General features: G+C 45.9%; 1 protein-coding gene across 1 annotated transcript in view; it reads left to right on the top strand.

The window, feature by feature from the left end:
- ZEB2 (zinc finger E-box binding homeobox 2) overlaps positions 1-24,344 on the top strand; it is a 114,173-nt gene that overhangs the window by 2,491 nt on the left and 87,338 nt on the right.

Here is a 24,344-nt window from a genome sequence, read left to right as displayed (position 1 = left end):
AAAACTTTTTCCGGCCGGCTCCTCCGCGGCACCGCGCTTCGGGGCGGGGGGTGGAAAGGCGGCGGCAGGACGGGGCAGCGGGACCGGGAAGGGGGACACGGCTCCCGGCAGCCCGGGGCTGGCCGCCCCCCGTCTCCTCCCTGCGCGGCGTCCCGCGGAGCTGCCGGGGCCGCGGAGGAGCGGAGGGACGCGGGCCGGGGGGAGCCGCGCTGCCGCCGCCGCCCCAAAGTTTGTTGCGCGGGCGCGGAGCGGAGCGGGCGCTGCCCCCGTGGCCCGGAGCCGAGGGGCCGCTGCCCCGGAGCGGCGGAGGAGCGGCGGGGGCGGCCCGGGGCTGTTCCCCGCACGGGTGGCTCCGGCGCTGTCAGTGCGGGCCGGGCCGGGCCGGGGCGCGGAGAGGAGCGGAGCGGGGCGGTGGGAGGCGCGGAGCGGCGCGGAACGAGCGGGGCGGGCGGCCCTGGGAAAAAAAAAAACCCGGCAGCGTGAGAACCCCGAGGCGGGCTGGCACCGAGTTAGCGACTCCCTCTCTCCCTCTTTTTTTTTTTTTTTTTTTTTTTTCTCCCCCCCCCCCCTTTTTTTTTTTTTTATTATTGTTAGGGACTCGAAAATGAAACTTCCTCCTCCCTGATAATTAATAATACTAATGAGCTCGGTGCCCGATTGTCCGTCGCTGCCCTCTCCCCTGGTCCCCGCCGGTCGCGCAGGGCCGGGGCGCAGTGGGACGCGGTGTTCTGGGCTGATTTCACATTTGGCAGCTTTCGCTGGTGTGGTGGGTCTCTCTTTCTCCGTCTCTCCCCGTCCCTCCCTTAGTTTCTTCCTTTCTCTCCCGGCTGATAGCCGCTTCCCCGCCGCCAGCCTCCCCCTCCCCGCCCGCAGCCCCTCCGTGGCCATCCCGGCCCCACTTCCAACAACTTTCCTCTCGAGGAGCCGGAGGAAGGAAGATATTTGTGTGAACCTGAACCCATGCGCTTATAGCTCAGCTACTTCATTTAAGTGGAGAGGTGGAGGTGGAGGGGGGCTGAAGGAGGAGGGGGACACACACAACAACAACAACAACAACAAAAAACACAAAGACAAGAGAATGTTGATTAGAAACAAATGATCCTGCCCCCCCCCTCCCTTCCCTCTCTCTAGGTTGTGAGTGTGAGTGTGTGTGTGTGTGTGTGCGCGTGTGTGTGTCTTTTTCTTGTTGTGGTGGAGGCGTCGAGCCATATGGGGGAGTGATAGAGGAATTTTAGTCAGAAACTGTTCGTTATGTTACACTGGCTTTTCCCTTTGTGTTGTCTTTGATCTATTTGCTTGGCTTAGTATTACCAAAAAAAAAAAAAAAAAAAAAAAAAAGGAAAAACCAAAAAAAAAAACCCCAACTAAAATAATATATTCCGAGCAGCTTCCCAAGGATCCGTTCCTTGTTATCTTTTTTTAAAGTCTCTCCCCCTCCACCACCACCCTTTACTCTTGTGTCTGTCATTATTTAAGGTGGTCCTCACAGAGGAGACCTCCCCTTCCCCTCATCTCTGGGTAATTTAGTAGACATTAAAATTACACGTAATGTTTCCCTCTCCTCTCTTGTGTTTCCTCTGTTCTTTTTATTAAATGTTGGTTATTGATTTTCTAAAATCAATGTCTGTTGTGGGGCTTTTTTTCCCCTTACAAGTATCTAAAGCACGTTGCTGATCAACTGGATAACAAAAGCTTTGTGTCAAGTAGCCTTTTTTCTTATGTTAAACAGTCATTTTTGAGAGAAAAAGAGAATGAGATTTAAAGCAACGCATCCAGAAGTGCTCTTTTGCAGTAAAGAATATTCTGAGTGTTTGAGGGGGTTTTATTCTTCTTCCTCAACCTCCTTGCTTTTCCAGGCAAGACTATTAGTTTAGCGTGTTAAACCCATCACATGCTCTCTGATGAGGGATGCATCTACGTGTTTAATATTTTCTCAACGTGATATGAGTCCTAAAAAAAAACCCCACCACCACCCTTACCTCCTTACCTCCTCCCCCCCCCCGCCAAAAAAAAAAAAAAAAAAAAAAAAAATTTACTGGATGCCTCTGTTTGCCCAGGACACCAGGACCGTATCCTGGTAGTGCAGCCAAGTCTTTGGGAGCACGTATGGAGCGGGGTGGCAGGTTCTGGGTTGTTCCCATGCAAAAAGGGTGTTTTCAGGGAGCTGCACTAACTTGGAAAAGCCACCACACTTGGGAGACGAAAGTTTAATTGCGATTTTTAAGGTAACCACTTAAAGATCCTGCGAACTTCAAGTGTGTGTGTGCACTGCTTGTGCGAAGGGCTGAGTTCTCCCTTCAGTGTCTTGTTCTGGCCAAGGCACGGGGTGTGTGGAGAGGGGGGGGGAAAGGAAATAATTCTCTACTTTCTGTCTGTCCCCTCTTTCCTCCTTGTGCTCCCTAATTTGTTTCTTTCATTCATTTCTGAGTGAGAAATGCCCTGCTTCTGAGGAGCAGGTAGAGCGAGGGTGGGTTTGGTTAGAGCTTTTTTTTTTTTTTTCATTTTCTCGACAAGCACGTATCCAATGCCTTTCCTATTGGGAATTGCCTAGGATTTATCTGGACTGAGTGGATTTTTTTCTTCTTTCCTGGAATCGTGGAAAAGATGTTACTTCTGAGCTTGTGTCTTTGCTGATAACACCAGAAACGGTGATGCTTATCGAACTCGGACAGAAATTCCTTAGAAACGCAGCAGAACCGAAATAAAATTTAAAAGCCACGAGGAAAAAAAAATATATATAGATGGCCATGAGGGAAGCGAGAGGAGTGTTAGTGAATCCCAGACACATTACAGACGGGGACAAAACAGAATAATCCAACTAACGCCTCAGTGGGCTCCATTCCTGTGTGCGTGTATCTGCGTGTGTGCGGGGATGGGCAAGGCTCGGGATGAGATACCGGGGCTGGATAAAATTACAGCGCAGCTAAATAGGGTAGGAAGGAAGCCAGGCTCGGGATTTTCCAAGATAACGGGGTTGATGAGAGCTGCTGGAGTGGAGGAGAGGTGTGCGGGGAGGCGGGGGTGGGCTGAGAGAGAGTCAATGAGGGGTGAGCCCCCCGGAGAGGAGAGGGGCACAGGGGAGGATGGGAAGGAGAGGACACCCCAAAAAGCGGGGCCGGAGGGGGGCGGGAGGTGCGGGAGCGGCAGCCCAGGAATGCGGCGGAGCTCCGGGAAGTTCAGTCAGATGATTCCCAGCGCCTGACTCACTTCGCGGCACTTTCACTCGGGAGAGAGAAGTGGCGGCAGAAGAGAAGGAGGAGGAGGAGGAAGAAGAGGAGGAGGAGGAGGGGTGGGCAGTGAGCCCCCTTTCCGCACGGGCGCCCCGCCGAGGCGGGGGATGCTCCGGCGGCCGCAGCGCCGGTGCGGAGCGGTGCGGAGCGGGGCCCGGGAGCTGCGCTGTCCGGCCGGCAGCCCTGCCCTGCCATGCCTGATGAGCTGCCTCTCTCTCCCTGTTGTTGTGGTTTGGGTTTGTTGGCTGGAGAGGGTTTTTTTTTTTTTTCCCCCCCTCCCCTCTCCTTTCCGCTCCCCTCCTCGAAAATTCAAAGTGAAATTAAAATCCCCGCGAAGGAGGAGGGGCGGGGAAGGGGGAAAGTTGTATCTAATTTACCCCAAAGTTTCAGTAAACAGCTCTCTTTGATTCCTTTGCCACCTCGCTTCCAGTTGTAAAGAAAAGGGAGAAAGTTCAATGCTTTCAGGGCGTCTGATCCAAGAACACAGACCAAACAAGCAGAGACGATTAGGCTTGCTCAGAGCCTTTCCCAAAAAGATACCCACCCACCCTCCTTTCCAGGGATGCTGGGGAAGGGGAAAAAAAAACAAACCAAAAAACCTCCTTCACTTCTCACTTGAAAAAAAAAATAAAGAGGGAAAGAAAAAAAAAAAAAGAAAGAAAGAAAAAAAAAATAGGCAAGCCTTCCTGCTGCCTTTATTGAGTGGGAAGTGAGTCTTGTCTTCCCTGCCTGGAGAAGTTTGGAGGCAGCTAGACTGAGGCTGGGGTGTGAGGAGGCAGCTGTTCCCTGTGCAGCCCAGGTGGCAGCGGGCACAGCGGGCACCCGGAGCGCTCCTGGGGCCGGGCAGTTCCCCAGGGCCGGGAATCCGTTGCGAGGAGATTACTCCGGGAGTGTTGGCTCACTGAGTAGCCAGACAAATGTACTGCTACCACCTCTAGGAAAAAAAAAAAAAAAAAAAAAAAAAAAAAAAAAAAAGCACCTGGAGATAGGTATTAAAAATTAATGCCATAAATGCAAGTGGCCAAGGCGTAATGATTACCCAGCCACGTTTTCTCGGTGCAGATTCATGTCCAGGCTGAGCTGTGGCATGAAGCTGGGGAGGCTGTTTTCTGTGTCAAGTCGGATCTATTTATTTTCTTCCGAGTTTCGAGAAACCCAGTGAATTTGGAGATTAGTGCCTGATTTACTGTTTGCCATTTGTGAACCATTCGGTACTTGCTGGTTTTGCTTATTGCACATGCTTCGCGAGGAAAGTTTTGGGGGAATTTCTAATTGCTGCAAGAAAATGCATTTGATGGCTCGGGAAAAGGCATCTTTGAAAAGGGAAAAAATGATAAGGAAACCATTACAAGTTAATTATCGATAATTATACATAGCCAACTGCCCAAGGTAGAGGAAATATATGGGAGACTGAGATGCAAGCTCTCAGGACAGGCTGGTAATATTCCCCAAGAAAAATGTGTGTCTCCCTTTAGAGTGGAAAGAAGGGTGTTGATTCTTTTACAGCAGCCCCACATTCATTCCAAGAAATAGGAAATTCTTCGCCTCACAAGAGTTTTTGGCATCTGCATTATCCCAGTGCTTTTAAGGTGCATTTTCTCCTCTCTGAAAGAGAACTCTTTGTCCTTTTTTTCTCCAAGACCATGGCTTCCCAAGGTAGACACTATTTTGTGCCTGTCACATAGAAAGGGAGTGCAGGTTTGCAGTGCTCACAGACAATTGATTGTCTGCCCTAATGTGTTTCATTTACATGTTTATAACGTCAATAGTGCTGGGGTGTCCACTGTACCATTCATTCCAGCATTCCCACAAGGGTGCAATTGTCTGAATGGCCAAGTCAGACACCTTTTTGATTGCTCTTTAGTTGTCTTTTTAGAGTATGGAGAAAAAGGAGAGAAATCTGTGGTGCAGAAACACTAGTTGAAAATATTTCAGAATTAGACGTCACCATTAAAGCAGATGTGAGCATTAGACAAACAATATATTTTAACTAAGGTTCTGAAGGTGGAAACAAATTCAGAATAGTGCACTGGTTAGTGCACACGACATCTAGTCCTGTTCCTTAATTTTTGGGGGCTTTTTAAGAATGATCTGTCGTTTTCATTTTCATTTCAGCCCCTGTAGATGCAGCCACCTCCTAACTCTTTGTATGCTTAACTGTAATTTGCTGTATTTTCCCTACATATTTACATATCTCTGTTTATGCCAACAGCCTCAGCTAACCACTGGGAAACTCTATAGAGAGAATAACTAGGCTGGGAGAAGTAGAGACTTAAAAAAATAGTAAGATCCAAATATTTCTTCTTCAAATGAGGGGGGTTTTTTTGTTATTTTGGTGAATGAAACGCCAATGCCTCGACTTTTCCTTGCAGCACTTTAACTTACAGAGCTGTGCCCCAACTCCGATCACCATCCTCTTGCGCTGCGAGCTTGCAGCAAAGTGTTTCGAGGAGTTTCCAAGTCAATGAAAGCTCACTTTGGAAGGTGTGCTGTGCTGTTTTGATGTGCCACCGTGGCCTTTATCACCCGGGGTGGCTTCTGAGGGAGGCAAGAAACGCTGGCCCATGGCTGGGAAGGGAATAAATGAGCCACGCAGCTTGTTGGGACTCATGGAGAGGTGCGTGTGTGCAGGCGCCCGCACCTATGCGGGGTGTGCTGTGCAGAAGGAAATGGGATGGAGAGGTGTGCTTAAAAATAACCGCTCGCATTTCAGGTTAGATTCATTTCCCCCTAAAAAGGATGCTGATGCCAGCAGCTACAATTAATGCAAGTCGACCTGCCCCATCCGTGATCATAAGGGCAAAGAGCACTGAGTCCTGGTAGTTTCTGCTCTGGAGGTAAAGAGAAAGAAAACTTTTTTGGGTGTTTTTTTTTTTTCCCTTCTCTATATAATTTTTGTGATAATTTTTTTTTAAAAAAATGCTTGTTTGTGGAGAGATTTTTTTTTCCTTTTTTCCGCCTTTTTTTTTTGTGCCTAACAGGGAAGACACAGTAGATGCACCGTTAGCTGAACCCCTGACACGGCGGTCTTTTGAATGCCTTAGGTATGATTTCACTTTCGCTCACATCAATGCTGACCTGAATGCCTTTCATATCTGATCCGCTGTGTCTCTCCCAGTAAACATCCCCTGAGGGGAGAACAAAGAAAGGAGCTCTTCTTCTTCTTAATCACAATTCAGCCCATTCACCGCCGGCAGGCTACATTTGCATTCTGCAACAGAAAGCCAAGATGAAAAGAAAAAAAAAAAAAAAAAAAAAAAAAAAAAGAAAAAAAAAAAAAAAGAGTGAGAAGAAGGGGGGAAAAAGCAGAAGGGTGGAGGCTGAGTAAAATAACTTAGGTGTTTGTAGCTGTTTGTTGGGCTTCCCCTAGTTACAAGCCTTATATAGATCCTGCTCTACCCAGCCTTGGCTCTTCTGACAGGCAGATAGTGTTACAAGATGGCATGCCTGTACTATTCATGGCCACTCGCTCTAACACTTGAGGTAGAAAGTGTCAGAGAGGGATCAAATTCTACTCTGAGAAGTCTGTTATAGTTAGGGTCAGGTGTGTGTACTCTCAGCTCTTGACTGCTGCCTATTATTTTGTTTTAATTACTATTATTGTTTACTCACCATGACCTTGGGCACATGGGGGTGGCAAGGGGGTGAGGCAGATTTGGCGGGGCAAAACCGCCTTTTCCCCCAGCCGAGATGCAATTTAATTGATTCCTATTTTATTTTTAATTTTTTTTTTTTTTTTCCTCCTCCCCTATTTTTGCGAAGCGTTGTTGCGGGTGTTGTTGCGGCTGGCCGGGCCGGGGGCCGCGGCGGTGGCCGCGCTGGTGGCGGTGGCGGTGGCGGGGGTGTCCCCGGGCTGGCGGCCGGCCCGGGCTGCCTCGACCCGGCGGGGAAAAGCAGCGACTCAGCGAATCCTCGGCGGCACCAGAAAATGCGCACGGAGGAGGAGGAGGTGGTGGAGGAGAAGGAGGAGGAGGAGGAGGAAGGCGAGATTTGTGGAAGTTTCTGTAGCCGGGCTCCCTCGTGGGGTTTTGTAGTCACGTTCATGTGCATTTTCCGGCTGTCCCCCCATCCCTCTGTGTGTGTGTCCCCCCCATATATCTGCCTGTTTATTTATTTCTCAGAAGCTCTTCTGTGCTTTTAATCAGACAGTTTTCTAGAAAAATATTGAGGTCTTTGGTCGTAGCCACTTTTTTCTCACCAAGAGAAGGTTTATTTATAACTGGATCCTGCTTACTGAGAAGTATTTAAGCCCTTTCAGGCAGAGCTGTCAAAATTTCCTGTGTTGTTTGCCTCTATTTGCAACATGTAAAAAGTAATATGCAGTTGCTGGTGTTGGAATAACCGGGGTAGTGCAGAAATCTCAAGTGACAAGTTTTCAACTACACTATCTCCTGCCGACCAAACTGTCATTTTTATTTTTTTTTCCAGAAACCACTTTTAAGATCCTAACAGGTTTTGGTTTTTTTTTTTTTTTTCTCCCCCATCAGCAAATAGATTAAACGTGCTAAAGCAACTTCGAGAGGGAAGAGCAGTTTGAACAATGAGAAGCGAGAGGGATGTCTTATTTTCCTGTAGCTGCTATGGCAGATTTCACTCATAAGGAGCACACTAACCGAGATGTTACCAGTTGAACAGAGGCATGTGACACAGATTCCTGATTTTTTCCCAGAAGATTTACAGAATTTACAAAAAGAGATTATCTCTACACCTTCCACCCTCCTAACCACCCCCATGACCCAAGCAATGGAGGATTTAGGCAGATTTACTTCAGTAAACACCTTTGGACACTTGGGGGAAAAGTAGGAGTCTGTTTGCAAAAGCAGGCTTTTGTTAAGTGAGGTGCTGGATAATGCTTTACCAAGCAGCTGTGATATTAACCTACCCAGTAATGCTGGAAAGAGCCTTTAACTCCTTCTGCACTCCGGGGCCCTGCAGGTGCTGGGCCTGGGCTGGGGGCACGGGGGCGTTTGGGGGGGACAGGCTGAGGAGGTGGCACTGCTGAAGCCACAGCAGCCGCTCCGCCTGACACATCTTTGACTTGGTGGCAGCTGAAGCTTTCGGGATCAATCCATCGGAGCCAAGGGCTGGGGAGAGGGCTGCTCCAACAGTGAGGGTTCACCTGGGTGTGTGCCCGCGCACAGGCACGCTCTGTACCTACCCCCTCAGATGTAACATCACCCAAACCCTCTCTAGGAACGTTCCCGAGCGCTGCTAAGGCGGGAAGGTCAATTTAGGATTCGCATTCGAGCAGCAGAATAGCTGAGAAGTTACGCCGGCAAACCTGTACGAGTGGCTCCCTGAGAACTCTCAGGCTCCAAGGAAAGCCAACAGCTTCTCATTCTCAGAAGTGAACTTGTTTTTGGCTGTTTTCTGCTCTTTTCTGAGCTGTTAGAAGCAGGAGCTAATAAGTTGTTTATTTTTGCTGGGCAGAAGAATAACTTTCCAGGTGTTTCTTTTTTTAGCTGGAATAAGATTGCTTCATTTGAGGATTTTTGTTGTCGAGGGTTCTTTTTTCCTTCTTTTTCTTTTTTCCTCTTTTTTTTTTTTTTTTTTTAAGTGTAGGTGTCAATGCTAGAGCAGCCACAAATGTGTGAGAAAGCAAAGGGTATGAGACATGACAGAATTAAAGGTGTTTGCTATGTTGTTACCCGTGTGTCAAGCTGCAAGCTCCCTTTGTCACAGCCTCCTGGAGATTTGATAGTGCGGATCCGCTTCCCTTCCAAGTGATACAGCAGTTTCTGACTGGGGGGTTTAATGGTGGCGTGGTTGTTGCTCTTGCATTTGCCTCCCCAAGTGCGTTTAAACACCTCCACATCGCACACAGCCCATTACTCCCACCTTACACAAGGGTGCTGTGCTCTCGAGCACCAGGACAGCAGCCATAGCATTACAGACTCTGGCATGGAGCGTCGTTTGGCAGGAATGTCATCTGCCAAATCATCCCATAATTACGTTTTATGTTATTTGTATGAATGACCAAGCATGCAGTATTCCTTTTGAAATCAAAGGAAGGCTTAAAATGCGTTTTTGAATACTTTCAGACCATGGTCAGGTCACAGTTTGGGAGTTGAATTAAACTGATCTCATTTGTGATCTAATTGAGGTTGGCAACAACCTTAGCAGTAGCAATAACATACAAATACAAATCAAAGAGCAGAATTCAGCAAATCAGATCTTTTGCTTGAATCCTGCCTGGAAGTTATTCTCCGACTGCCAACAGAGAAGTTAAACTTTGTCCTGCTTCTCAGCGGCAGTGCGAGCTTTGCATATTTTTCGGGTCTGACAGGAAAGTTGGGTCGGAGGGATGGGGACACAAAGGCGAGAAGGGAGCTGGTGCCTCCTCGGACAGGAGTGAGGCACAGCGACTCGTCACGTATGTTTCTGGAGAGCCCAAGTGGCAGAAGGCGCGGGAGGCGTAACGGGAGAATATGGTTAGGAAGGGCTAGGAAGAGGAATAGGTCGCTGCAAACAGATTATTCCAAGCGGAAAGTCGAGGCAGCTCCCTTATCTTTACATCTATCGCTGCGGATTCCAGGAATGTAATTACCAGCGTGGTTGCGAATTGTTGACAAATTTCCCCGGCTCTGTCGGGAGCGGCTGTTTGCGAGCGGCGGAGCTGCAGCCGCGCCCGGGCCGCCGCCGGCCCCGACGGTGCGGGCTCTGTGCGGGCAGCGGGGCCCGGGGCGGAGCGGGGAGATCCCCCCGGGCAGGGCATCCCCGGAGGGCGCCCGGCTCGGAGTCCCCCCCGGCGCTGAGCCGGGATGCTGCGGGTCACATCCCCCGGGACCCCCCTTCTCCGGACCCCCGCCCCGCAGGTGGGCGGCTCGATGGGGCACAGCCCGAGAGCGGCAGCCCCCGGGGAGCATCATCCCCCCGTCCCTGCGCGGCCCCGGCGGCGCGGCGCGGAGCGGAGCGGAGCGGGCTGGAGGCGCGCCCGCCGAGGCGCTGGGGCGGGGGCGTGCGGAGCCGCCCGGGCCCCCCCGCTCCGGGCCCGGGGCAGAGGTGTGAACCGCCTCTGTGGGGCGGAGGACGGGGCGCACACACACCCCCGCGGTGCCGGCGCTGCCGAGAGAAGCGCTCCGGGCCGAGGTGCGAACCCCTCCCGGGATGCCGCTCCCGGGATGCTGGGCCCCCCCGTTCCCCCTCGGCCCCGGCCGGGCTCCCGCCGCGGCGCGGCCCCAAACTTCGTTCCCAGGAGGGCGGGAGCGGAGGGGAAGCGGCTCGGCGCTGCCTGCGCTCCTCCCGGCTCTGGGGTTTCAAGTGTGTCCTCAGCTCCCCCCCCTTCCCCACCCCTCCCCTCCTCCGGGTCATTATTTTCTTTGACTAAAACCTGTTTACTCGCCTCTTTGTTTTTTGACGTTAAACGAGTTTCCATCTCCTACTCCTGCGGATCTCTAAGAAATAGATAAACCATTATATTTCCCCCTTCCCCCCCCCTCCCGCTCGTATTTTAAAGCAGCGATCCTGACAGCAGTACTATTATTGCACTTTATGTTTTAGTGGATGTTTGCTGTTGCTAGTTACAGCAACACTTATCATAAGACAGCAAGAAAAGAGTAGTCCCTGGTAATTAAAGTAATGAAATATTCATTTACTCTACCTTTTCAGTAGTCTCACAAATTAGGCTGCTACATTTAATGCCTGCACTGCCTCTGTTTTTATTATAATGGCAGCTTTCGCATCTGCAATTAGGACTAATTCTGACAGTTACAATTTCTGAGGGATGGTAAACAGTGAACGAGATGTGCAGCAGTGGTATTACACGTGAAAAGCCCTTGTCTCTTTAACCTTGTTGTTTTTTTTTTCTCGCAGAGGTTACCTTTTCCCGATGGTGCAAAATCGACTTGACATAACTGTTCATCAGTTTCAGGGTTTTCCCTGGAGGTATTTGCATCAAATCAGCCCAGTCAAGCTTCAAGTTGAAATTGGCAGCCCAGAAACTGACAGGGTAGGGACTGGGAAAGAGACAGCTAAAGTGCAGGCAGCGAGCTGACAGCAGCGGCGGGCAGGCAGGGGGGAGAGGGCTCAGCACCCGGGGCTGCCGCCCCTCGCTCCCCCGGGTCCCCCCCGGTCACCCCCGGGTCCCCCCAAGTCCCACCCTGAGCCTCCACCGAGGGGCCGAGCGCTGGGAGCCCGCCCCGGTGCTGGGGAGGGAGGTGTGTGTCAAAACCCCCATAAATTGGGGGAAAAAAAAAAAAAAAAAAGAAAAAAAGAAAAAAAGAAAAAAGGAAAAAAAAAAAAAAGTGTTGGGAAAAAGAGAGAAGTGCCGAGCTGAAGTTGCTGGCGCTAACAAGCTTATTTTGCTGCGGTTCTTTACCGGGGCGATGTTTTGCACTAGGGCTGTTAAGAGAAGTGATGGAAGGAGGTTGTTAATACCAATGAAAACATATTTTGATCAGCTAAAAAAAATAAAAACCAAACAAACAACCCAGAGAGACGTTCATCTGCAAAGATAATTGCATTAGAATCAAAACAAACATTTCCTTGAATATGTTATTTCATTTATCCTCTGTCATGGGGAGGAGGGGATCTCCAAGCAGGACAATGTGAAAATTAATTTTTAATAGATTTTTCGGACAGATTGGGATAGTTCCCTGAGACATCCCTCCCACCCTGAAAGAATTTTACTTATTTGCAAATAATTCCAAATCTGATGTAGCGTGGAAGGGAGAAGCACACCAAGGAACAGGCAACACCACCAAGACTCATTCCCTCCTAAGAGGTGAAAAAGAGCAAAACTCCGCTGCTTTCCTAGAGGAAGAAAGCTGACAATATATATCTTTTTCTCCCTAAATATATATCTCTGCTCTTTACCAGATGATTAAAAATCCCTCTCACTTTTCCTACCAGACTTGTGCTAAAGTAAGCCTTGCTTTCAAACAGTTTTTCAGCTGTGTGTGTGACAGGCATTGGCTGATCTGCTGATGCCCATTCGACAGGCACTGTTGAGCTAAAGTGGTGTGACGGCACAGTTTTGTTAAGCTGTGAACAAAGGGCTGGAGATGCCTCGCTGGCATCATCCATGTGCATATTGGCCTTGTCACAGTTTTGCTTGATTTAATGCTCTGTTTATTCCTAGATATTAGAACTTAAATTCCAAACAATATGTTTTCATATACTGCACACAAACTTTATTTTAAAAGCTTTCGCTCCCGAGAGCCACAGATTCGTTTTGTCTGCCCAACATCCGTGCGGCAAACGCTTAAAAACATAGCTCCCAGAAAAATAGGTGGCCGGTAGCCTCTTAACTGTTATCCAGTTAAAAAATGGGATTTCAGTTTTAAAAAGTCTTAGAAGGGTAAAAGATTTATTTCTTCTTTGATCATTTGTTGGGAGTTGTTATTTATTTCAACAGTGGATTTTCTTATAAGCTCCTAAGGAGAGGTTACCCCGTGTGCAGGCAGGGCGCGGGATGGACTTTTCCAGTGCCATATCATCCCAGCAGTGTTGCTGGGATAAAAGCAGTGTCTTGCAAGTACCTGTAAGCACAGTCAGGGGAATATTGACAGGCAGAAAGACAGCTGGGCTGGTGGAAGGGAGCAGGAAGCCGGATTAAGATTAGAATATATATCTCTATGTTCATTAGGTGGCCACAACTTTGTATCTCAGCAGTTCATCAAGAGAAAATGTGAGCGTGTGGAGCTAAATTTAGGCTTGGCTCTCTTCTCTTAGAGATGCCGCGGGCTTTATCTGGAGAAAGTTTTGGGTTTTTTCTCCCCTTCATCATTGCCTTTCTAAACTCCCTTCAGGTTTGCTGCAAGTGTTTGCTAAGAGATTAGTTAGGCAGCTTCCATGGCAGAGGTAGCCCTGGGAAGCAGCTTGTTGCTGGGAGGAATGCTCAGTAGGTCAGTGCATGAAGATAGAAGGAGCTGCCCAACTGAGGCCAGGGATCAGGTATTTTTCTCTTTGTCTCCTACCAGAGACAAAGTGCTTATGGAAAGGTTTGTGGTGAGACATCAAATCCCAGCAGGAGCACAGATGTTCCCACTTTTACAGGCTTACCAATGAACATTTCAGCTTAAACAAGTTTATGGAATAAAAGATTTATTTCTTTTTCCTTAGTAGATGCAGCATCTTACTTGGACTGTGCAAAGATTTTATCACTCCAGACACTCAGGGTCCTTTGGTCCAGGGCACGGGGCTTTAGTAGAGGGCTGTGAGTAGGGATGGGAGAGAGAGAAGGAGGGGGCGGAGGGAGCGCTCAGCAAAATGAAAGTATTCCTTCTCCAAACAGTGCAGTCTAGAGCCTAAATCTGAAATTGAATCTGCTGAGCAAAACCTGTACAATTTTTCTACCTGCCCTCAGTCTGCTTCCTTTCAGGGATGACAGTTTTACTAACTGAAATGAATGGGCTCTCTCGCTCCGGTACCTTTCCTCAGTGCGCGTTTACATGGAGTACTTCAAACACAGAGCTGGGTGATATATGTAGGGGGACAGCTTGCACAGAATAAGCTTTAATGGTTAATTTTTGTATAGCTTTATAAATGAAAGGGACTTAAACCTACTAGCAGTATAGATCACAAGACCTTATGTGGTCTATTCTTCTCTAGATGCACAAGAGATTTACGTGCCTAAGTCCCATAAGAGTTAATGGGAGTTACGCATGTAAATCTCTTCCACAGTGAGATAATAGACCCTTTTATGTATGGATAGCTGGATTCTTACAAAAATCACCTACTGAACAGTAGACTTTATGTCCTGCTCTCAACAAATATTTATAAAGAGAGCAGATGAGACCAGGAGCCCCCCAAGTTGCCTTCAAATCACAGAGATCCCTGTGCTCCCATGGAGACAGTCCTGGGTCTGCCTCATCACCATCCTTCCCGGTCTCAGTGCACTGTGGGTGACATTGCTGGTCTGGTTGGGATGTGGTCTCACAGAGGCTGTTGTGGTGTCTCACTTCTTGGTGGAGGCTTCTTGCTCTGTGGATTGCACAGAAGATTGGGAGGGTGAGAGCTGCCAGCTCTCTTCTGTAAATGTCAGGGTTACCCTTCCCTGTGTCCTGCCCCTCAATCCACCTCTGCTGGGGGATTTACAGCCCCAAGGTGGGAGACTCCCAGCAGGACCATCCCAAGTCTCTGGTAGAGCACAGTGGTGGTGGCACTGTATCCCAAAGCCCAGGTGCTGCTAGTGCTGCACATCTGCTCCCTTCCCGCTCCGGTGCGACCTCGCTCCCTGGCTTTGCCTCCAATGGGAACAGTCTCTGTGGGGATATATATATATATATATGAAAAACTTGGCTGATCTGTGTCTGCCAGCCACGAGTCAGATCGAGATCTTTTTCCCCTGTAACGTGTAGCTGGAGATGGCCGGTGCCACAGCACACGCGTGTCAGGAGCGATCCCCGCGTTCCGTGAGCCGCCGCTCTTTTCGCCATCATTGTTCCTTTCCATCACTCGCCTGCTCCTTCCTGAGAGCGATCTGAGGGAGTTGGGCAAGCTGCAGACTTGCCAGCCCTCAGCTCCCAGGCCTGGCAAAGCACATCCTGAAAAAAAAAAAAAATCAACCCAAACCTCTAACCCTTACACTGTGAGACTATCAGATTAAATCCAAGGGTTTCTACCAGCGGCGGGATGGGAAAAGCCCATTGTTTGTTGATTATCGTATCATCAGCCGCGGCTGATACGAGGATGCTCAAGGAAAACACACTTCGGTTACAGTTGATTTTCAGATTCCAAAATGGTGCTGCAAAGTCTGTGCATGCCTAATTATATTTTATGCTAGGCTGTGCAATACAAAATGTATGCTGCAGCAATCAGTGAGTTAACAGTATCAATCAATTTGTAAACAGATGAAGTCACTCATTCCCAAACTGGTTTTCCAAAAACAATTACTAAATTACAATAGAAAAAAATTGTACAGTTACTGTATTTGTGTGCTGTGTTACAATCAACATACCAGGGAAACAAAACAATTTAATGCAGAAAAATCATCATTCATCTATATTATAATTGCTTCTTTTTCACATCTACAGGGCGGTTAATTAAAATTGTGATTAAATGCGGTCGCGCTGCCTAAGATGTCTTGCCCAAAACAGGTGGTACAGAATTTAAAAGTAAAAAAAATGTAATTAGCATTGGAAATTGAGAAATTGCCTGTAAGAATCAGTGTTAATTTCAGTCAGTGATGAGGTAATTTATAAATGAATGCAGTGGAGGCTGTGCAAATGCACAATTGCCTTCCTGCCTATTCTTAGCATTCTCAGCATGCAGGTGAAAATGTTTTCAAAATATTGAGGTAATTTGAAAATCAATCCGTGCATTCCGTATCTTTCTTCCTCCCCACTCGCAGCAAACGCTGAACGAATGCTGCCAGAGATGGCACAAGGCATGAGTTCTACACTTTTTGGGGAGTGATATTCCGTGTGTCATGGCATCAGTTGGAGTTTAACTACACCAAATGTTTGGCTAAGATCCTTTACAAAGGCCAAAAATGTTGATTGAAGTCCCCGGTAATCCCAAATGTCTTCTGCTCCGGTGTGTGTTTAAACGACGTGACATCAAAAAAAAGTAACAGCAACCTGCAGCGAGTTGAAATAGTGCAGCAGAGATACCAGGAAATAAAAGAGATGCTAATACGGCACGGAAATCATAATGATTTCTCGTTTAAAATTAGTACAGCGCACTCGAAAACCTCGGTAGTACTGATGCTTTCTGTAGGAACTCTCTTTTTCAACATGCATTTCAAATTTCATCCTGCAACCATGAAAGAATTGTTAACTAGGTTATGCATACAGAGATTTTCCCTGAGATGAACTTTGTTTATCGGCATTTTGGTGCTTTCTCCTGAACTTTCAGCTAGCAAATGAGAAATGCTAATTCCTAACAACAACAAAATAATACGACCTGCAGATACAAAAAGCTGGAGGCAAACCTGACAACAAACAGATATTAAAGATTTAAAATCTTCTTGACAGTCCAGAAAAAAAAATAATCCAAGGCACACATTGCTGGAACTGACATTTCCATGATTTGAACAGTCCTCGTCCCCCTGCTCAACTCCACAGAGAGCCCTGGCTTAGTTGTCCCCCCATCCATTTAAAAATAACTCAGACTTTTGATAACATGAATTGCTGGGCTGGAATATGGAAAAGCAGTTGGAGTTTTTGAGCAGGGACTTACAGGTGTTGGTATCAGGTTGCTGTAAAACACGAGCACAGTGGCTTTTGAACAGAACATGCTTTAATTAAAGCAAGCTGGTCTTCCTGCAGAAAGCCTGATCTACCTATGTAATTTAACCATTGAAGCCCTTTCTATTAATTTTTCCTTGACATATAATAATGAACTTTTCTTCTGGCTGACACTTGGTTGTGGGTTTTTTTTTTTTTTTTTTCCTTTTGATAAGCCCCTGTGCACTTCAGAGGCGACTTCGATGCTTTTTAATTTACTCAAACAAAAATCCATGTGAAGAGATTAGGCCCATGAAGGGACAAGGGGAAGGCCACACCATGCTGGTCCGTGCTGGACTGCTGGGAGGCTGCAGCCAGGCTGCATCCATTGCTGGGCAGAGGATGCAGGTGGGATATGTGGTGGGATGTTATCCTGCCCTGGCCCCATGCTGGCCAGGCTGGGGAAGGTGAGTGCAGCATCAAGTGCTCTCCAGAAAGTCAATTAACCTCACCGTGTTCATTTTCTCTGTCTGTGAGACAGGGAAATACTGCTGAACTCATTCATAGGGCTTTTGCAGAGCTTGATATCTCCAATGCACTCTGCCATTCTGTGGGACTGAGGAAGAGCAAGTATCATCCGTTGTTTCGTCAGAGGGCGAGCGGATGCCAAGGAATTTGTCTGAGAAAATTACAAATGTATGTTCCTAATAACCAGAATCTCAGAGTTTATTATACAACTGGTTATTCTAATTTAGAGGATGATATTGCTTTTACCCACCCCCCCTCCAAGTTTTCTGCCACTGAATATAAAGAAACGAAGGGTAATCACTGAAGCAATGATGATTATTGACTGAAAGGTATTTTACAGTCTGAGCTCCGTTATGTGGAGCTTAGCAAGCAGCTGCACTGGTGCATTTGAGCTCCTTATTTTGGTTTAGGGGCTCTAAAAATACATCAAAATCTCAGTGGACTGGCATAGGTGCAAATCCTGACCCGATGGCAGTTGATGGGAATACCTGGGTGACTCTGGGGGGACACGGAACAGCAAAGTAGAGTTTGGTGCCCATGGTTGGTTTTAGTGTAAAACTGCAGGATCAAGCTGGCTTGGAAATTGAGACTCATCAAACCAAGCCTAAGTTTGGGCTTTCTCTTTTCTGTCTTACGTGAACTCAAAGAAAAGCAGGAACTCGGGTACTGCTCTGCTGCCATACACCAGTCCTCAACCCCAGCCATATCTTTGGAGTTTTCTGGGCCTGTTCCCATGAGGAAAGACCAAATGCCATGAGAAACATGAGCAGGATTTGGCCCCGAACAGGCAGTGCTCACTACTGGATAAACTGAGCCATGGCCATTGTAGTGGTGGGGAAGTGCAGTGAAGGAAAAGTAGCTTCGCGGATTCCTAAAATAGAAAGTAAACGTAAATATTTCTACTTTGCATGTCAGATTTCAATCACTTCTCAAAACAACTGAGCTTCTTGATTTAATTAATTATGGCTTCTTCTTTTTTTTTTTTTTTTTTTTTTTTTTTGTCTGTGTGTGTGTGTGTGTGTGTCTTCGGAAAGAGCCAAATGAAAATATCCTCTTTGTTTCCCCTTTGGAACTACTGGAGCTTTCCTCGAGTTTTAACTCTTCCTCCACCCCAGCACCCCCAGCCTTCGTTTCCCTATGCCTGTCTTATTGCTGCTGTCCCATGGCAAGCCCTAAAGCCTGGAACATTTTGTAACGACTATGTGACAAATTGTTGGGCTTTTATTCACGTTGGACATCTTTTGCCAGGACTGCTTGTTGTTTTTTCTGTTTGGCTGTGTCATGGGACCAAAGGTGGCTGCTTTTGTGCAGCATGTCAAATCTGGTTAACATGCAGCCATTTATCTTTAAAACCCACTCCTGCACAATGGCAGGAGTGTATTGGGCCACTTGTATGGGCTCCAAGCATCAAATATATATATATATATATATATATACACACACATGATATTTTTTATGTGCCATCCTCTCTATATGTGTGGATGCACCTCAGGCTGAGGCACTGCAGTGAGCAGGTCATGCAGCAGACAGGATGTTTCATAATTTTGGGAACCTTTTAGAGACAAATTGTACAGGGCAAGTGTAGTGTAACTGAACTGCTGGTTGCCCAGTGAAGTGTAGAAAATCAGATACAGCACAGCCTGAAAGAATGAAACAAGAATTCATATCTATGTATGTACACGGTACTTTATAAACAATTCATATGCAGAGAAAACCGCATTTATTCTCTTTTTCTCTGCTTATATTTGAGGATTGAGCATGGGGTGTGTGTGTATAAATGTGTTTCTGTGCATGGTATATATTCATACAAATAATATGCCACGGGATATGGGAATAGTCGTATGTGTGATGCATTTATATGCATAAGTGGTAGGTTTGCAGGTTAATGCCTGCTTGACTCTCTGTGTGTGTGTGTAAATGATGGAAAGGTGCTCAGCACGATGAAAAGATGAATTATCCTAGAAATAAAATAAAAAAGCCGCAAACTTCCAGAGCAAAGTTTGCTGTGGGTGTTTTTCTAATATTTATGTCAGGCAGAAACACTTCTGATGAGCATGATTTCCTTATAGATATGGCAACAATTATCAAATAAAGACGATGAGAAAGAAATAGGAAAGTTTGATTCACCAGGAAAATGAGGGCTGGCTGCTAAGTCTTGGTGCCGTTTTTGCAGTTGAAGCATTTGAGATAGCGGGACTCAATGTTTTTTTAATGATTTGCTGTGTTGTGTAATAATTATACATATAGTGCAGTGAGGTTACTTGGAGAAACACCACGCTATGTATGGGGGTTTTTTTTTGAGTAAAGGACCCAGGAGATTGCTTTTCACTTTGAAAACAATCCCTAATATCAGGAAAATGCTCTGTTTGTTTATGCGTACATAATGCAAGTTTGTCCGCCTGGGAACTGCAGCAAATGGGAGAAGTATGCATGGATTTCACAGGTAACAGGATTACGTGGGCACATAATTGATCCATTTGGAGAAAAAAATGACAGTGCTCTAAAGATGCCTAGGCTTTGGAGATGGAGTTTATGAAACAGGCATTTGTAAATTCAAAGGAATCAATATGTCAATTTTATTACATCTCAGGACCAGCTGGGCATTAAAGGAGCAGTAGCCTTTTTAAAATTGCAGCTGCGTATTCTTGCATTGTGTACCTTTCTTAAAAGGCTTTGAATTTCAGAAAATGTACTTTTAGCAGCGCTTTGCACCTTTTCAGTGTCTGGTCTGCACGGACAAAAAAAAAAAAAAAAAGGACACAAAACATTATATTGTGTTAGTTTTCCTCTTAAGCCTCGATTGGTAAAAACTGCCAGGCTTCAATTATACCATGCAAAATTCTTACTAATAAATATACTCATGGAAGGAGACAAATGCCTGTTCCTATCCCAGAGGTTGAAAAAACATTTGAAGTTTTACATCGAGGGCTCAGCACATGTTGCAGGGGCAGCATTATAACATGAGGTACCTGAAAGCATCCATTAAATACTGCACGTGAAATATGGTGTGAATCATCGTAAAACGATATCTTCTCTTCCTTCTCAGTAGAGTTTAAACCCTCAGATGATTAAATTTAGTGAAAAGCTTCGTTTGTTGTTGGTTTTTCTTGTTTTTTTTTTTTTTTTTTTTGCCAGAGGACTGCAGTCTTCAGCTGTCCAGATTTGGAAATGCAACTTTTCACACAAATTTGTGACATGCAGCATGGAGGGAGAGGTTGAATGGAATTTGGGTTGTGGCAGTGTTAGGTGTCCATAGGCTCTCAAGGCCACCCCAAAGAGGCTCTAAATCCCAAGGATGCAATCTCAAAGAATTAATGGTTTTGCCTTTGGAGAGCAGGTTGTCCAAGGAACAATTGTAGCTTTCCAGAACATGTTGCACACTCCTTTATCTGAAAGGCATTTGAGCTAGGGCTGTGTTGATAAAATCCACTAATGTCTCAAGCTTTCAATAGATAGCATGTTTTCTTCTCTCTTCTGTTTGCTGGTGATGTTGTTGTGGACCTGATGGCTATAGCTACTCTGCAACTCCAAACTGCATATTAACAGTACCAAAACAATCACTGATTTGGGGTACCAGTCTCTGGACAACTCTAGTGCTTTCCACTGAAAATACACATAAAGATATTTCAGTCTTTGAGTCCGAAGAAAGAAGTGCTTGGGATTAATAGCTACTGCTCCCTGAGACTTCTCTGCCTTCTCAGTTTCTCCTTTACCATGACCCTCTCTGATCTTCTATAATGTTCCTCCACCTCCTTTTGCACAGTTTTTTTTTTGTTTGAGCTCACACTTTTCAGGCCAGCCTGGCTACAGACAAGGTCTCTCTATGGTGCTCCAATCTGCACAGTAATTCTACCTTTTCTTGCTTGAGGATCTCTGCTTTCCACAAGGTATGGTTACGGTCTTTCTCCGGTGGTCTGCTAACATTTAACCATGTAGATGTAAATTAAATTATGGGGTATTATACTATAAATGGGCTTATTATCATCAGAGAATCATAGGATCATTGAATGGTTTGGATTGGAAGGGACTGCAAAGATCATCTAGTTCTAACCAATGTGTAAAGTAGGTTCAATATTCTATATACTTCTATTCTACTATAGCTTTATCTCCCCTCAACAGAAGTATGAAGTGAATATGAAAGAGTTAAAAGACAAGTTTTCCCTGAAAGAGTATGGAAAAGTAGACACAGACAATACCAGCTGGCTAAGTAGTGTTTTGTGGTCATAGACTTAGCATGAATTAAAACTTCATTGAGAATGATGTACCTTTAAAACTTTTTTTAAAAAATATTAATGTACTAAAGAAGACATGGAAAAAGAGGTTCACAGTGTTTTCATAGAAAGTTTGGCATCATAGAAAATACAGATGATCACCTGCCAAGCAGTGATTCTCAGAACTGATGTGAATACACAGAAATTGAGTGGATGGAAACTATATAAACTCAATAGATAGTTTATAACACTCTAGAAGTAAGACTTCCTTTCAGTGTAGCTTTGCTTGCTTGCTTGCTTCGGTGTAAAAGTCTGATGTTGGACAGAGCTTAGAGCAACCTGGTTTAGTGGAAGGTGTCTCTGCCTGTGGCAGGGGGGTGGAACTGGATGATCTTTAAGGTCCCTTCCAACTCAAACCAGTGTGTGATTCTATGTACCCATCTGGTTCATCTCAGCCCTCCACTGGTGATGAGATATTCCCACAAGCCTTAGTTGTAAGTGCTCTAAATTCACATTTTCCAAGTCCCACTCCAGTCTTCACCCAAAAGATGTCATCCCTTTCCGTGCTTGCTAGAGGAGAGCAAACAAAGGTAGGAAGAGTTGAAGGGACCTGGTCAAGGTTGAAAGCAGCTGGAACTTAAAACCAAAAATGAATAAAACCAGAGGTCATATTACAATTCTGGTTACCTCTGCACAGTCCCAGAGCCACTCCATGGGTGGACATCCTTTACAGTTTGTCCGTTTTTTGAATCCAACTCCAGGAGCAGAACGAGGCCTCCCAACAACAGGGTGGAAAAATGGCGAAACGCAACCCTGCCATCGACCTGATTGATGGTCCTTCCACTGAGATCACAGCAGCTTCTTCTGAGACTTTTACAGTCTCTGCAGAAGTGTGGGAGGCACTGCCAATATCCGCAGATCATTGGCATGATAGACCGTAACGGCTTCTTCGGAGCCGTTCCGGTCTATCGTGTCAATGCGTACTTAGGGAGTCCTCAATGCATGGATCATTGACACGGCACTACATAACGGCTCCTTAGAAGCCATTACTGGGTATCAAGTCAATGCATACTTAGGGAGCCCTTAATGCACGGACCCACGCAAGTTGACTTGCTCTGAATACTAACAATCCTGGGGAAGAGTAGTTACTGCCTATGCCACGGAGGGGGATTATTAATACCCGCCTGCAACAGCTCGGCTTGGGCTCCGCGCTCCCGACACCTCCCTGGGAGAGGTGAGGCCACTCCCAGGCTGGAGCACTGCACTGGAGAGCCCAAAATCACTGAACTTTCGCTCCTCCGCTGACATCTTTTCGTTTCATAAAATATGCACAAAACAGAAACGCTCTCAATTTGAGATGGGAGAGCCAAGAGGCAGCCTGGGATGCAACATTTAAAGTTAAAGCCTTGAGAATAAGCGGTTGCAGTGGGAATGCCAACAGACCCTTGCACACGGAGCAGTAGTTCTGTGGATTTTACTCCTCCCAACTATTTCGCTGTAATTATCAAATATTCCATGTATTTACGGTGACTCTTACAAGATGCTCAGCATCAAGCCGGCTAAAGTGCTCCTCTAGAAGGAGAAATTGTTAAATATCCCATCATCCAGTGAGCAGTGTGTCTTGGATTTGTTGACCCAGTCCCTGGGGAACATTGGCTGAGACTTTCCAAATCATCACGGTGCCTCTACTTTGACCTGCAAAGGCGCATCCCCTTCTTTGGCTTCCCCCAGACAAGAGATCTCCGTACCGAGTTAAAAATGCTTCTAGTTTGCTGTTGTTGATATTTTTCTTTTGTGTTCTGCTTGCTGACTGACATCTGCTATCATGCTAAGCAGGTGTTCCTGTGTAAACGAACGTGCCCTGTTTGTGTTTCGCCATCCTCGCTACTGCGCACCCAAATGAGCAGCATGATTAAGAATCCTGTAAATTTTTGAAAGGAAACGGATGGCTGCCCTACTAGAACATAATTACACCGTTCCAACATCCGCAGCTCACTGCTGCAGCCGAGTTGGAGAACAGCAGAAATTAATAATATATAATAGCATCATTCTCGTAATTTATAAATGAAATAAAGTAGAGAGGAGATTCTGCTGATATGCATTTTCTTCTTAACTCTGCAAGACAAAGTATAGATTAGAATTTAACTGGGGTGAAACCTGGCCTGCAATATCACACTAGTTGCAAGTGTAGGGCCTGATTCATGAGAGGGATTTTGTTTAGGAAAAAGAGCTAATATCTTTTATTGGACTAAGGGAAAAAAAAGAATATACAAAGCCCTCTAAAGGCAGCCCCTAAAGCAAGGGGGGCAGGAAACCTCCACAGATCCTCTACCCACTTTTTAGCTTAATTCATTTGTAGGTACTGCAGGAAGAGTTTGCTGCGTGGTGGAATTTTTTTTCCCCAGTTAAAATAATACACTATCATAGGTCACCTCCTCAGAGAGCAGAGAGGATTAATCAGCTAAAGATGTTGTCTAATCTCCCATTTTTGTTGAAAAACAACAATGTTTTCAAAAACAATATTTTGAACCCAGAGATGTGCCAAAAGGAGCTGTACTGTGAATCCTTTCTCAAGCCAAGCCTTGGAGTTGGTGCTCTAATCTTGCTTCTCAACCCCTGCTTAAAAACAAGATACAAATTTCTGAAGACAAAGACATATTATTTTTAAAGACTAGGCTGTATGACTTTTACTTGTTTTCCACTGCATGTTAAATGTCTTTTATTTTACTTCTGCAGCTGCCCAGATATACTTGTGTGGGTGATGGCCCAGCTGAGTTCTACTCTTCCTGGGATAAACTCATTTGGGAGAACTACCAAAACCCTACAGCAGTGTTTACTTACAGGTTATTTAGGGACATTTTTATCAATTTTGACACTGTAAGACTCTAAAGAATCATAACTGCTTTGACAGGAAAGGTCAGCGTGGACTCCCTAAGTTTAACACAGCAAACACAAAAGTACACAGAAATATTTCTATTTTAAACTAAGGAATATGTTTGAGCCTTATTCTTCTAAAGGGCCCCCTTAATAATTTGTTTCTGAGGAAATATGTGCATATACAGATTTATTTCATTAACAGGTATTTATTTAAGTGGGCTGCACTGTATTTAAATCTCTGAATAGTTTCCATTACTTCCTCAGCTCACTTACTTCAAGTTGACTAATTTTAATAAGGCTAAGGTGCCTAGGGTCTTATTGAGTGTTCAGTTTGATCAATATGGCTAAATTAAAATAGTGCAAAATATAAGCAAATGTACTCTAACAAC

This window comes from Sylvia atricapilla, chromosome 7 (genome assembly GCF_009819655.1).
Source record: "Sylvia atricapilla isolate bSylAtr1 chromosome 7, bSylAtr1.pri, whole genome shotgun sequence".
Lineage (NCBI taxonomy): Eukaryota > Metazoa > Chordata > Aves > Passeriformes > Sylviidae > Sylvia > Sylvia atricapilla.
The sequence above is the reverse complement of the archived record's forward strand: the minus strand, read 5'-3'. Positions and strand labels throughout refer to the sequence as shown.